Genomic DNA, 13,548 nt, shown 5'->3' with positions numbered 1-13,548 from the left:
AAGAGATTCTTTCAGTCCTCCATTTGTCTCTGTTTTTCTCATGGTTTGGAGCAAGTGCCTGATCCCTACAAAAACCTTCGTACAGCTTAAAGAGTCTTTTGCACAAGACAATGATGACAGGTGGCTTAGTCTTAACTAAGAACTCTCTTAAGGACTTAGAGAATGTGCAGGAGACATGAAGATCTGAGATGAATGAGCTGAACAACTTCCACAACTGAGGTGGGAGGCGTTTGCCTAACCTCTTAGGCATATTGCTAAGGCAAAGTGTAATTTCTGTGGCTGGAGGACAGAGAGGGAGATGGAGAGGACATTAGTTATCAAAGCATACAATTGGTCTGTGATATGGCTGGAGTGTGATGGTCAATGAAAAGTTCAGTTTTTATTTATTTATTTGTGTGTGTGTGTGTGTAATAAAGTTTTATTAAAGTATAAAGGAGATAGAGAAAGCTTCTGACATAGGCATCAGAAGGGGGTAGAGAGAGTACCCAAAAGTTCAGTTTTTAAAAATTGAACTATAGTTGATTTACAAAAAGATACATGCACCCCTGTTTTCATAGCAATACTATTCACAATAGCTAAAACATGAAGTCAACCATCAACAGATGAATGGATTAAGAAGCTGTGGTACATATATACAATGGAAGGAATGAAATTGGGTCATTTGTAGTGGTGTGGATGAACCTGTTATACAGAGTGAAGGAAGTCAGAGAAATGTAAATATCATATATTAACACACACATATATGGAATCTAGAAAATGGTACCAATTTTTAAATTTGAAGTATAGTTGATTTACAAAAAGACACATGTACCCCTGTATTCATAGAAAAATGATTCACAGTAGCCAAAACATGGAAATAAACTAAATATCTATCAACAGATGAATGGATAAAGAAGATAAAGAATATGTGTGTATATACACACACACACACACACACACACACACACACACACACGTATATAATGGAATACTACTCAGCCATGAAAATAGAATGAATGTTTTTTTTTGAAAGCTCCGCTCTGTAGGTCAATGAGCGTCATCCTCAAGAATGGGGTAGACTGGGTGCTTAGGCATCTATAGAGGTCTAGTAAGCTCACAGATTCTTAATAATGTTTTGTTCTACACTTATAATGGCTAAAATGAACATGCTTTCTAAATATCATAATTTAGGAAGCTGAGATAGATGATCTAAAGAGTAAGTCCATTTTCACTCACACATTTTTTAGTTTCAGGGACAACTCTCATGCCTGACTGTTGGGAGTCACTGAAAACTTTAGGGTTAAGATATTCTTGCCCTCATTACTTGGAATGATTTTGAGGTGAAAAGTCACATTCCAGTGAGAACCATCATAGTAATCAAATCTCTGACATTTGTATCAGATCTTTTGATAAAACTTTTATAATCTTGTTTTGAGGCTTTGATTCTAGAGTTACTTTTTTTTTCTTTCAGTTTTTCTTCTTTCTTCTCATTTATTGTTACCAAGGTACTCACATTCTCCCTGATGATTAGAATAGCTTAACATTTGCAAGTGGTTGCATGTTGATTTTTTTTTTTTTTTTGTATGCTGATGATGGGAATGTCTCTAAACTAAATAATGATGTGATATGTGAAAAAAGTCAAATGTCTTATCATTTTTAGCTTTATAAAAGCTTTTTAAGGTTAAAAAGCTTTTTTGTTGTTGTTGTTATTTGCAATGGTTAAAAACTTATTATAAGCCTCTATAGTCTGAGTTCCATGGGAGGTTATAAGACAATAGAAGTAGAAAACATTCAAATGACTACTTTGTTCAAAATTGCTTCAGCTGCTTAATGGATTATTTTTTCTACTCTAACATTATATTAATAAATACTTGTCTACAAATATTTTTTTAATCTAAATAGGCTCAGTTACATATGTACCAGAAATATTCTGTATCCTTTGTAGTTATTTTCATTTACTGTCTTTTATATAATTGTTTCTATAGGAGACATAAGCATTGTAGGCCTTTTTTTGTTGTTAATTGCATAAGAGTTGTTGAAGAAATGAAGCAAAATGATCTAGTTTTGTTGAGCAGGTGTTTTTGGTATCCTGCTAAATAATGCATTCTCTTAATTAAATATATGCAAATATGTTTAGCTTTTTGGCACTGAATAAATTCCAGGTTCATTGGAAATGTTTGCTATTCTTAGTATTTCATTTGGCAAAATGATGTATAGCTTCTGAATCAGGAAATGGGTTCACACTTACTTTCAGTCACTTACTGTCTGTGTTTGTGCCATTAGCTTCTTCTCCAACTTGACATTAGTGAATGGCTCTATCCGCCTATCATTTATACCTCTGACACAATACTATTTCATTGTAGTACCTTTTCATGCTTTTAATTCATACATTTAATTATTTCCGGACTGCAGGTTTCTCTAGAGTGTAAGTTTCTTGAAGGAATGAATAAATTTTCTGGAACTTGGACACCCTGGGAAGCTAGCCTGGCTCTTGGCATTATTTGTGTGCATACAAAATCCAAAGGTATTTTCCTCAGCAAAGTTTGTATCACTAGGAATAATCACAAGAAATATATTTAGGTTTAATATTTAGGTTTGCTTTATATATTGAATAGGACATTTTATGGATTATTTTGACTCATTTTAATTCAAAGATGATTTGAATTACACCCAAAACCGTCAGTCCTAGGAGCTATTTTTTTTCTGGAAGAATTCAGTTCAATAGAGGTATTCAATAACTGTCTCACGCTGAACCATCATCAGATCAAAATATTTCGCCAGAGTGGTAGAATTTTGCATTGATTTTCCAAATGTTTTTAATTTCCTTGATTTGAATGCCAGGGGCATTTGGCTTATCTCCTTTTACTTAATGAATCATGAAACAAACATGGTTATCAGATGAACCTACAATATTTGAAAAGAGTAGCTTTATTTATAAAGGCTTACATCAACTCATATGCAAAAAGGTGGAGACATTCAAGGTGACCACCCTCAGTGACTGGATTCATTATTCAGTTTTTGCCTTTTCCTTATCATCCATCATTTTCTCTGTCTCACTACAGAATGTCAAGGCTAGAAAGGACCTTTCGGGTCTCTGCTCCCACATTTCTTACATTCTTGTTTTATAAATAAGGGAACAGTCCAGGAAGGCTTAGTGAATCTCCTAAGGATGAACCACTTACAGGACTACAAGTGAAAGCCAGACTCCGAAGTTCTCATATCATCTGGCCCTGCCTATCAGCCTGACTACTCTCTACCTGTATCCCCTCTCACTTTTCTCTAGCCACACATGATTTTTTGTGGCTCAGACACTTTAGACTCACCCCTGTCCGAGGGAAGAAGTTGTTTGTGGTTCGGTTGCTAAGTTACGTCCAACTCTTTGTGACCCCATGGGCTGGAGCACGCCAGGGTTCCCTGTCCTTCACTCTCTTCTGGAGTTTGCTCAAATTCATGTCCATTGAGTTGGTGATGCTATCTAACTGTCTCATCCTCTGCTGCTCTCTCCTCCTTTTGCTTTCAGTCTTTTCCCAGCATTTGGATCTTTTCCAATGAGTTGGCTCTTCTCATCAGGTAGCCAAAGTATTGGAGCTTCAGCTGCAGCATCAGTCCTTCCAGTTAAATATTCAGGATTGAGATGATAACACTTAACATTTGTATCTGTCTCAGAAGCCTACATGGTTTCTGACTCTTTTACCAAATATCAATACCACCTCTATTTCACTATATTTCCCTAGCCGCCTTCAGTTTCCTGCTTTATATTTATTATCTGAAAGTTTAATGCTTAATTATTTGGTTTCTACTATTGTTGTTTATCTCCACCATTGAAATGTAAGTCCACAAACAGAGAATTATTTATCTTTCCCCATTTCTAGAACAGAAGCTAGCCTACTGTAAATGTCCAGTAAATAATTATTACATGAATGAATGAGTGAATGAATGAATCCCATTCTTACAATCTCATGCAAAATGGTCAAGTGTATGGGCTTTGGCTTCAGATACAGTTGACAGCTATGCCATTTCCATGAGTGCATCCTTGGGTGGGCAGTTAACCATTCTAAGCTGTAACTTTCTCAGCTGCGAAATGGATTACTTGTCTTGAAGGTTTTGAGAAGGTTAAAATGATATCATGCCTATAAGGCATTTTCCCCAGAGCCTGTGTTTTGCATATTTAATTAAAATTTAACCATTAATATTATTCTATCAACCATCTTCAAGTTATTTCTAGAGGAGACTGTGTCATCTAAAGCTCATTGTAGGAGTGACATCAGCAAAATGGTAGAATAGGAGTTTTCTACCATCCACCCCTCCAAACCCACAATTCTGACAATTATTCACCTATGAATGACTTTGGGGAAGTCAGGGTGTCCAGTGGAGATGTTCGAGCACACTATTGAAACAAAAACAATCCAAGATTAGACACATTGAGAAGAGTCAGAGTAGCAGTTTCACCTCTTTCCAAGGAGGCGGAGTGTAGTGCCAAAAGAGACCTTCTTGACCTATGATTTCTTTCAGGGGTTAAACTGAGAGCTTGTGAGTGCACTTCTGGCTTCCCAGCTATGAGAGATACTGCCAAAGTAGCTCACTTTGTTCTTGTTCCATCCAGAATGCTAAGATGTTCTGCATAACTGGGGGCAGGGAGGGGCTAGGAGAACAGCAGTTAGGGTTCTTAGAGGGCATCAAAAGGAAGGTAGATCCTACTAACCACTTCATGGATTCCATCAGGAAGCCTGCCTATGAGCAGCTAAGGACACCTGACCTGTGGATTCCCCCTGCTGGCACATAGTCACACCCTGTGCTCCACATGCCTCATTGACACAGACCTGAATCCTGTGGCTGGTTCCTCTTGTGTCCTCCAGAGAGCTGTAAGTACAATCCTTTGCAAACTGCTAGCCGGCCCTGACAGCTGCTCAGCCTCTGTTGCATAGGCAGAAAGCACCTCAGCATGCAGTACCCCAGGGAAAGCAAACAAGAGTGAGGCTGTCATCACCCAGCCTAGCTTTGAAGAATAGAGAGATAGCAGATAATCTTAAGTATGCCCACATAAGACCTCTTGGGTAGCAAGAACTATGAAATAGGTGTATCCATAGAAGAGCACTGATAAATCCTCAGAATCCCTATCAGAATGGACAGAAGATAATTCTATACTAACACCTACATTAAGAAAAGAAGAAAGCTCTCAAATAAATAATGTAATTTTACACCTCCAAGGAATGAGGTAATGAACAAATAATCCCAAAGTTAGCAGAAGGAAGGAGATAACAGTGATCAGAGCAGAAATAAATGAAGTAGAGAATAGGAAAACAATAGAAAACTCAGTGAAACTAAGTGCAGGTACTTCTGAAAGATAAACAAAATTAAAACCTTTAGCTAGTCTTACCAAGGGGAAAGGACAGAGTGCTCAAATAAATAAAATTATAAATGAAAAGTTACAACTTATGTCACAGAAATACAAAGGTGATTATCATAAGAGATTACTATGAACAATTATGTGCCAAAAATTGGATAACTTGCTATGGTTAAATAGTCATCTCATCTACTAAGACTGAGTCATGCAGAAATAGAAAATAATATCAGACCAATAATGTATAAGGAGGTTGAATCAGTAATTAAAAAAACAAAAACAAAAAACCTCCCAACAATAACAGCAACAAGAAGACTGAGGACCAGACAGCTTCCTTGGTAAATTTAAATGGTAAATGTTGATAGAATTAATGCCGCTCCTTATAAAACTGTTCCTAAAGATTGAAGAGAGATAATATTCTAACACTCATTTTGTGAGGCTAGCATTAGCCTGATATCAAAGTCAGATAAGGACACTCTAAGAAAAAAAAATATAGACCAATATCACTGATGAACATAGATACAAAAATTTCCAACAAAATACTAGCAAAATAAATTTAGTAGAACATTAAAAGGATCATACACCATGATCAGATGAAATATTGATATATTCCCATGGATTGTTCAGCATCTGTGACTCAGTAAGTGATATACCACATTAATAGAATAAAATAGAACTACCATATGACTATATTGATAGACATACACAGAATACATGTTTTTTTAAAAATCAGTATCCTTATCTGATTAAAAACTCAACAAATTGGATATAGAAAGAACATAATTCTATATAATAAAGGCCATATGTGACAAGCCCACAGCTAACATCATACTTAAAGGTAAAAGGCTGAAAGCTTTTCCTCTGAGATTAGGAATAAGATCAAAGATGCAAGGATAAAAAAATGTAGTATATGATTACAGTGAAATATTATTTAGCCATAAAAATAGTGAAGTTCTGCCATGTTGCAGCAACATGATGGTCCTTATGGCATTATGCTATGTGACATAAGTCATACAGAGTAAGACAACTACTATATGATCTCACTTATATATGCAATCTAAAGAGCCAAATTCATAGATACAGAGAACAGATTAGTGGTTGTCAGGGACTTGGGAGTTGATGTGAGAAATGTGAGAAATGGGTCAAAGAGTACAGCCTTTCCCTTACAAGAGGCATACATTCTAGGGAACAAGTGTTCAGTAAGATGACTGTCATTAAGCAAAATGTATTGTACGCTTGAAAGTTACTAAGATAATAGATCTTAAATGTTCTCAGTACACATACACAATAAAGTTCATTGTTTGAAAGTGAAAGAATGTGACCGTATCTGTTTGTTATTTTATTTGTTTTTCTATTTGAAAATCTCACAGAAATAAGGAAGAGCTAAGAACCAAGCTCAAAAAAAAAAAAAAAAAAAAAAAAACCAAAACAACTAGGGATTTGAGTGAAACCATGATCTAGGCACCAGGAACTTGTGACACTATCATTCAGTTCAGTTCAGTTGCTCAGTCATGTCCGACTCCTTGCTACCCCATGTACTGCAACACGCCAGGCTTCCCTGTCCAGCACCAACTCCCAAAGCTTACTCAGACTCATGTCCATTGAGTTGGTGATACCATTGAACCATCTCATCATCTGTCTCTGTCATCACCTTCTCCTCCTGCCTTCAATCTTTCCCAGTATCAGGGTCTTTTCTAATGAGTCAGTTCTTCGCATCTGGTGGCCAAAGTATTAGAGTTTCAGCTTCAGCATCAGTCCTTCCAATGAATATTCAGGACTGATTTCCTTTAGGATTGACTGGTTTGATCCTTGCAATCCAGGGGTTTCTCAAGCATCTTCTCCAACACCACAGTTCAAAAGCATCAGTTCTTTGGCACTCAGCTTTCTTTATGGTCCAACTCTCATATGCATACACAAGTACTGGAAAAACCATAGCTTTGACTATACGAACCTATGTTGGCAAAGTGATGACTCTGCTTTTTAATATGCCATCTAGGTTAGTCATAGCTTTTCTTCCAAGGGGAAGTTTTAATTTCATGGCTGCAGTCATCTGCAGTGATTTTGGAGCCCAAGAAAATAAAGTCTTTTACTGTTTCCATTGTTTCTCCATCTATTTGCCATGAAGTGATGGGATTGGATGCCATGATCTTTGTTTTTTGAATGTTGAGTTTTAAGCCAGCTCTTTCACTGTCCTCTCTCACTTTTATCAAGAGGCTTTTTTGTTCCTCTTCTCTTTCTGCCATAGGGTGATGTCATCTGCATATCTCAGGTTATTGATATTTCTCCTGGCAATCATGATTCCACCTTGTGCTTCATCCAGTCTGGCATTTCACATGATATATTCTGCATTTAAGTTAAATAAATAGGGTGACAACATACAGCCTTGATGTACTCCTCTCCCAATATGGAACCAGTTCATTGTTCCATGCCCAGTTCTAGCTGCTGCTTCTTGACCTGCATACAGATTTCTCAGGAGGCAGGTAAGCTGGTCTGGTATTCCCATCTCTTTCAGAATTCCCTGCAGTTTGTTGTGATCCACACAGCCAAATGCTTTAGCATAGTAAATGAAGCGTAAGTAGATGTTTTTCTGGAACTCTCTTGCTTTCTCGATGATCCAATGGATATTGACAATGTGATCTCTGGTTCCTCTGCCTTTTCTAAATCCAGCTTGAACATTTGGAATTTCTTGGAGAATTTTGAGCATTACTTACTAACATGTGAGATGAGTGCAATTGTGTGATAGTTTGAACATCCTTTGGCATTGCCTTTCTCTTGGACGGAATGAAAACTGACCTTTTCCAGTCCTGTGACCACTGCTGAGTTTTCTAAATTTGCTGGTATATTGAGTGCAGCGCTTTCACAGCCTGATCTTTTAAGATCTGATATAGCTCAGGGATTGGGGGATATCATCTCTCCTCTCTTTTTTTCCCCCTGACTTCTATGATACCTGTGAAGATTCAAATTTGGTTGAGTATGACTTTGACCATACAGGTTTGGTTGAGAGTAGATGGTATCTTAATTCTGAGGTCCTAGCCAGTGTTCGTTAGATGAAATTGGGTGTGTACAAACCAAATCACTAACTCAGAGAATTAGAGACTGTTAGAGAATGTTGCACAGTGCATAAACACAGGAAGTCAGCCATTGCCTCAGTAAAAAGTATTTGACTTTTGCATTTTGGAAAAGCAGTTGAGGATTTGTTTTCCTTGGTGAGCAGCAAGCCATGAAAATGACCTGGCTTATTTGGCAGCAAACTCACATCCCCAGAGCTGTGTTAGTGAGCACCTCTAACCTGTTCTTTTTTTTTTTTTTTGATAGCACTGAATTATGCAGGACAAAAGTTCCCTCAAATCAATACCCAAGCATGTTTAATATCCAGCTAATTGATAAACTGACTAACTCATGAAAATGTTGTAAAATGTGTGCTTCCAACTTGGTACAGCTTTAAAGAATTAAACAGCAGTTTTTATTTGTATTTTCCTTTTCACAAAATTGACTGTCAATTGTTTCTAAGAGAGAAGCTTGGTAATTGGATTATTTTGTGATGAATAATTATTGAGCACTATACTGGAAATTTGTCATTAATTTTGACTGTTCAGTATCTGATCCTTATTCCCATGTTTGGAGAACTCTTTACTCTTTGATTAAAGGTGAGCGTCACAGCCTTTTCCCTATTTATAGAAGCTGACAATGTTGGTTACTTGCTTTCCCTCACATTCTTACAATACGATGGGCATCTGGCTTACAGTCTGCCAACTGGTTGTGTCTGCCTCAGACCTGATTTTGAACTAATTACTTGGTGAATCTTGGTGTTCAACCAACAGTTGGAGGGGCAAGTTTCTTGATATATTGATAAGGTTTTTAAGCTACTAATGTTCACTGCTGCTACTGTCTCTAAGCATTTGACATAGTCATTATGCCAGCTGCCGTGTCTAACACTTGAGAACAGTAGTAGCAATGATGTCCTCATATCATTCTGTGACTTGATTTGGGGTAATATACTTGGTCCTAAGCCCCTAGCAGGTTTTGAATTTTTCCAGAAAGTTTTTGAGTTAACTAATACTGTTTGATCAAATTCTTTTTGTGCTTTAATAAACCAGAATTGTTTTCTGTTGCTTGCAGCTGAGAATACTGGATGACACAAGGCATTTTTACATGTTTTTGGATATTTAGACTTTACCATACATTAGTGACTTTTGTTTATTCATTCATTTACTTATGAACTTGTTGGGCATTTAATTCAGCTATTCAAAATATATTTGATGAGAAGCCAGTCTTTGCCAGAAATTGTGTTCGGGAGTGGGCTGTTGTGTTTAAAGAGATAGAGGGTGATTAACCTTATGATCTTCATTCTTGTAGGAAAAGACTGATACTAAACAAGTAAATAAACTAGATGGTATCAGCCAGCAATAAATGCTATGGAAGAAACTTAAAAGAATAATGCTGTATTATGACCTAGCAATCCCACTGCTGGGTATACACACCTAGGAAACCAGAATAGAAAGAGACACGTGTACCCCAATGTTCATCGCAGCACTGTTTATAATAGCCAGGACATGGAAACAACCTAGATGTCCATCAGCAGATGAATGGATAAGAAAGCTGTGGTACATATAAATTACTCAGCCATTAAAAAGAATACATTTGAATCAGTTCTAATGAGGTGGATGAAACTGGAGCCTATTATACAGAGTGAAGTAAGCCAGAAGGAAAAACACCAATACAGTATACTAACACATATATATGGAATTTAGAAAGATGGTAATGATAACCCTGTATGCAAGACAGCAAAAGAGACTCAGATGTATAGAATGGACTTTTGGACTCTGTGGGAGAGGGAGAGGGAGAGGGTGGGATGATTTGGGAGAATGGCATTGAAACATGTATACTGTCATGTAAGAAACGAATCGCCAGTCTATGTTCGATACAGGATACAGGATGCTTGGGGCTGGTGCACGGGGATGATCCAGAGAGATGATATGGGGTGGGAAGTGGGAGGGGGGTTCAGGATTGGGAACTCATGTACACCCGTGGTGGATTCATGTCAATGTATGGCAAAACCAATACAGTATTGTAAAGCAAAATAAAGTAAAAATAAAAATTAAAAAAAAAAGAATAATGAATTAGAGAGTGGTGGGTGTGGGCTCCAGGAAATGTTTCTCAGGAGTCCTGTTTGACTTGAACCTTCAGGAAGGAGGCAGCCAGGAAAGAGTCAGGTGGAAACCATTCCAGGCAGGGAAACAGCAAATCCAAACTAACTTAGCACTAGAATTAGAGACCAGGTCAATGTGTCTAACACCTTGCCCAAGGTCATAATACCTCTAGGAAGTGCTGGAGCTGAGGTTTGAGTCCAGTTAATGTCTTACAAAGTCTATCTTCTCAGAAGCTATACAGACATATCTTGTTTCACTGTGCTTTGGATTTTGTGTTTTGCTTTGTAAAAAAAAGTTATAAAAAGTAATTTCTAAAAATGCAAATTGTAAAAAGCAATTTGCGAAAAGCTTTTTTACAGATTGAAGATTTGTGGCAATCCTCCATCTAATACGTATGTCATTTTCTAACTTTGTGGCTCTGTATCACAATTTGGTAATGATTGAATAACTCAGGATTTTTTATTATGTTCGTTATGGTCATCTGTGATCTGTTATCTTAACTTGCTAAAGGCTCAGATGATGGTTAGAATTTTTCAGCAATAAAGTATTTAATTACTGTAAGTACATACTTTTTTAAAGACACGATGCTTTTTCACACTTAATAGACTACAGCATAGTGTAGTCAGGTGCCGTGTCTACTTTTACATGTGCTAGAAAACTGAAAACTTTGTGTGACTTGCTTTATTGCAATATTTGCTTTATTGTGTTGATCCTGAACTGAACTCACAGCATCTCTGGGATATGGTTACAATTTGGCAAGTAAAGAAAGAGAACCAAGGAAGCCAAAAGGTTAAACCAATTTGCACAAAAAGAGACAGAGGGATACTTGATGGAGAAGAGCCTGGATCTCTAAAAGAAGGAAGAGAGAAAGAAAAAAGACCAGAAAGCAAGTGGTTTTAGAGAAAGGACTTGGAGGAGTCTGGAGCAGTCAAAATGTGATGTTGTGGTGGCTTCTATGCTAAGGTGAGCAGACTTGGGCAAGATGACTGTGTAAGGCACTGGGGATAAGCTTTGGTAATAATGATTCAGTCTCTGTCCTCATGGAGCTTACAGTTTAGTGTGGAAGATTGACAGTAAGTTGATAAGCAATCAACACATCTCATTACAAATGTGGTATGAACACAGTGCAGGGTGTTGAGTTGATAAGGAGAATGAAATTTGTCCGGGAATGGGGATGATCCAGGATGGATTGCCTGAAGTAGCATTTAAGTACTGAGAACAGAGGCAGGAGATGAGAAGGATGCTAGCAGAGGTTCACAATTTGTAAGTTACCCTTGGCCCTGTAGCATATTAAGAGCCAAGTCAGGATTTGAACCCGGAAACTCCAGTACTTTGGCCACCTCATGCGAAGAGTTGACTCATTGGAAAAGATCCTGATGCTGGGAGGGATTAGGGGCAGGAGGAGAAGAGGATGACAGAGGATGAGATCGCTGGATGGCATCACCGACTCGATGGACATGAGTCTGGGTGAACTCCGGGAGCTGGTGATGGACAGGGAGGCCTGGTGTGCTGCGATTCATGGGGTCGCAGAGTTGGACATGACTGAGCGACTGCACTGAACTTCCTGTAGTCCAAGTCGGTCCAGTGCTCTTTCTTTAGGTATAGTGTCTTGCCTCACACACAGGTACACACATCTGCATATACAGACACTCAAGGGCTACATTGTCTGTTCCTTCTTGGCCTGTAGGTGCTTTCTGCAGGGGAAGCAGTGATTGCTAATGACATTCCTGATGCCTGTGATACTTAGGTCACTTTATCGATCAACTGTGGCATTTGGTGGCAGTCTTGCCACCTGTCTCTTTCTATCAGTGTCAGAGAGAATTTCACTGCAGGCCACAGGTGCCAGCTGTCAGCCTGAAATAAACGGGGGTCTGCCCCAGGATAAGTATGTTTAGGGAATCACTTCAGATTGAATTTCTCATCTGACAGCCTCTTCTGAGTCTGAGACTCCAAAAAGGTAAAATAAACAAATTATAGATGAGTAAACAAACATGTAGGCTTCCCAGGTGGCACAGTGGTAAAAGAATCTGCCTGCCAATGCAGGAGATGCAAGAGATATTGGTTTGATCCCTGGGTCAGGAAGATCTCCTGGAGTAGGAAATGGTACCCACTCCAGTATTCTTGCCTGGAAAATCTCATGGATTGAGGAGCCTGGTGGGCTGCAGTCCATGGGGTGACAAAGAGTTGGATATGACTGAGGAACTAAGCATGCACACAAACAAACATATGACTGTTTATGAGGCAATAGGCTGGCTGTTCCTAGGATCTCATTAGTCACTATATTTTTCTTCTCCTCTATTAGCCTATCATATGGTCTATTTGAAATATACATGCATTTAATAGCTTTACTTAATTAGGCCACTAACCAAACTGCTGATACTATGGCGATTTTTCTCATAAGGTAGTAGCTGTCAGTGGTTTTTCTCATAAAGTAGTAGCTATTCCTGGCAGGGAGTGCTTTGATTCAAGAGTTGGAGAAAGAAGAGAAAGGAGAAGGAAATTGAACTAACAGTTTTTGATTCCCCACAATACTGGGCACTATATCAGGCAGTTTACATATTCATATAGTATCTCATTTAGTCCTACTGTTGACTTAAAAAATGTTCACGGCCTAAAAGTTGAGAGTTAGCTTTTATTCGATGGGAACTTTTAGGACTTCAACCCCAGGACAGCATCTCAAGTGACTCTGAAATAATTGTACCAAGGAAGTAAGGGGAGGAGCCAGAAGTTTTGCAACAAAGGGCAGGTAGTCTGAACATCAAAGGATTATTGTTAATGAAAGAAAAGCTGATATACCAAGTTAAGGAATTTAGCATTTTTCTATGTTTGGGAAGATGCAAGAGTCTGGACTCACTGTAATCATACCTTTCATAAGCAACTCAGCTATCCTGGGCCAGTATCAGGATATGGTTTTTTTTCAAATCCTGAGCTCCCCTGTGGTTCAACTATAGTCCTGATGGCTGTTAGATCAAAGGTTTTCTTCTCCTTCCTGAATGTCCTTAGGGCTCAAGAGCTCATATTGGAGGGCTGGAATGGGGCTGTTGACTGTGACATCTTTGTTTACTGATATAGTAGAAA

The 13,548-nt window shown here is 38.2% G+C and overlaps 1 protein-coding gene across 3 annotated transcripts in view; it reads left to right on the top strand.

The window, feature by feature from the left end:
• The window catches only part of SGCD (sarcoglycan delta), a 1,076,456-nt gene that overhangs the window by 232,583 nt on the left and 830,325 nt on the right, over window positions 1-13,548 (top strand). The window contains exon 3 of one of the 3 annotated variants that reach the window (XM_013965722.2): window positions 4,702-4,841. The exons of the other annotated variants lie outside the window; for them this stretch is intronic. The gene's annotated coding sequence lies outside the window, so the exon portion shown is untranslated. The remainder of the gene's footprint in view (window positions 1-4,701; window positions 4,842-13,548) is intronic. 3 annotated transcript variants of the gene reach the window in all.

Source organism: Capra hircus, chromosome 7 (assembly GCF_001704415.2).
Source record: "Capra hircus breed San Clemente chromosome 7, ASM170441v1, whole genome shotgun sequence".
Classification (NCBI taxonomy): domain Eukaryota; kingdom Metazoa; phylum Chordata; class Mammalia; order Artiodactyla; family Bovidae; genus Capra; species Capra hircus.
The sequence above is the reverse complement of the archived record's forward strand: the minus strand, read 5'-3'. Positions and strand labels throughout refer to the sequence as shown.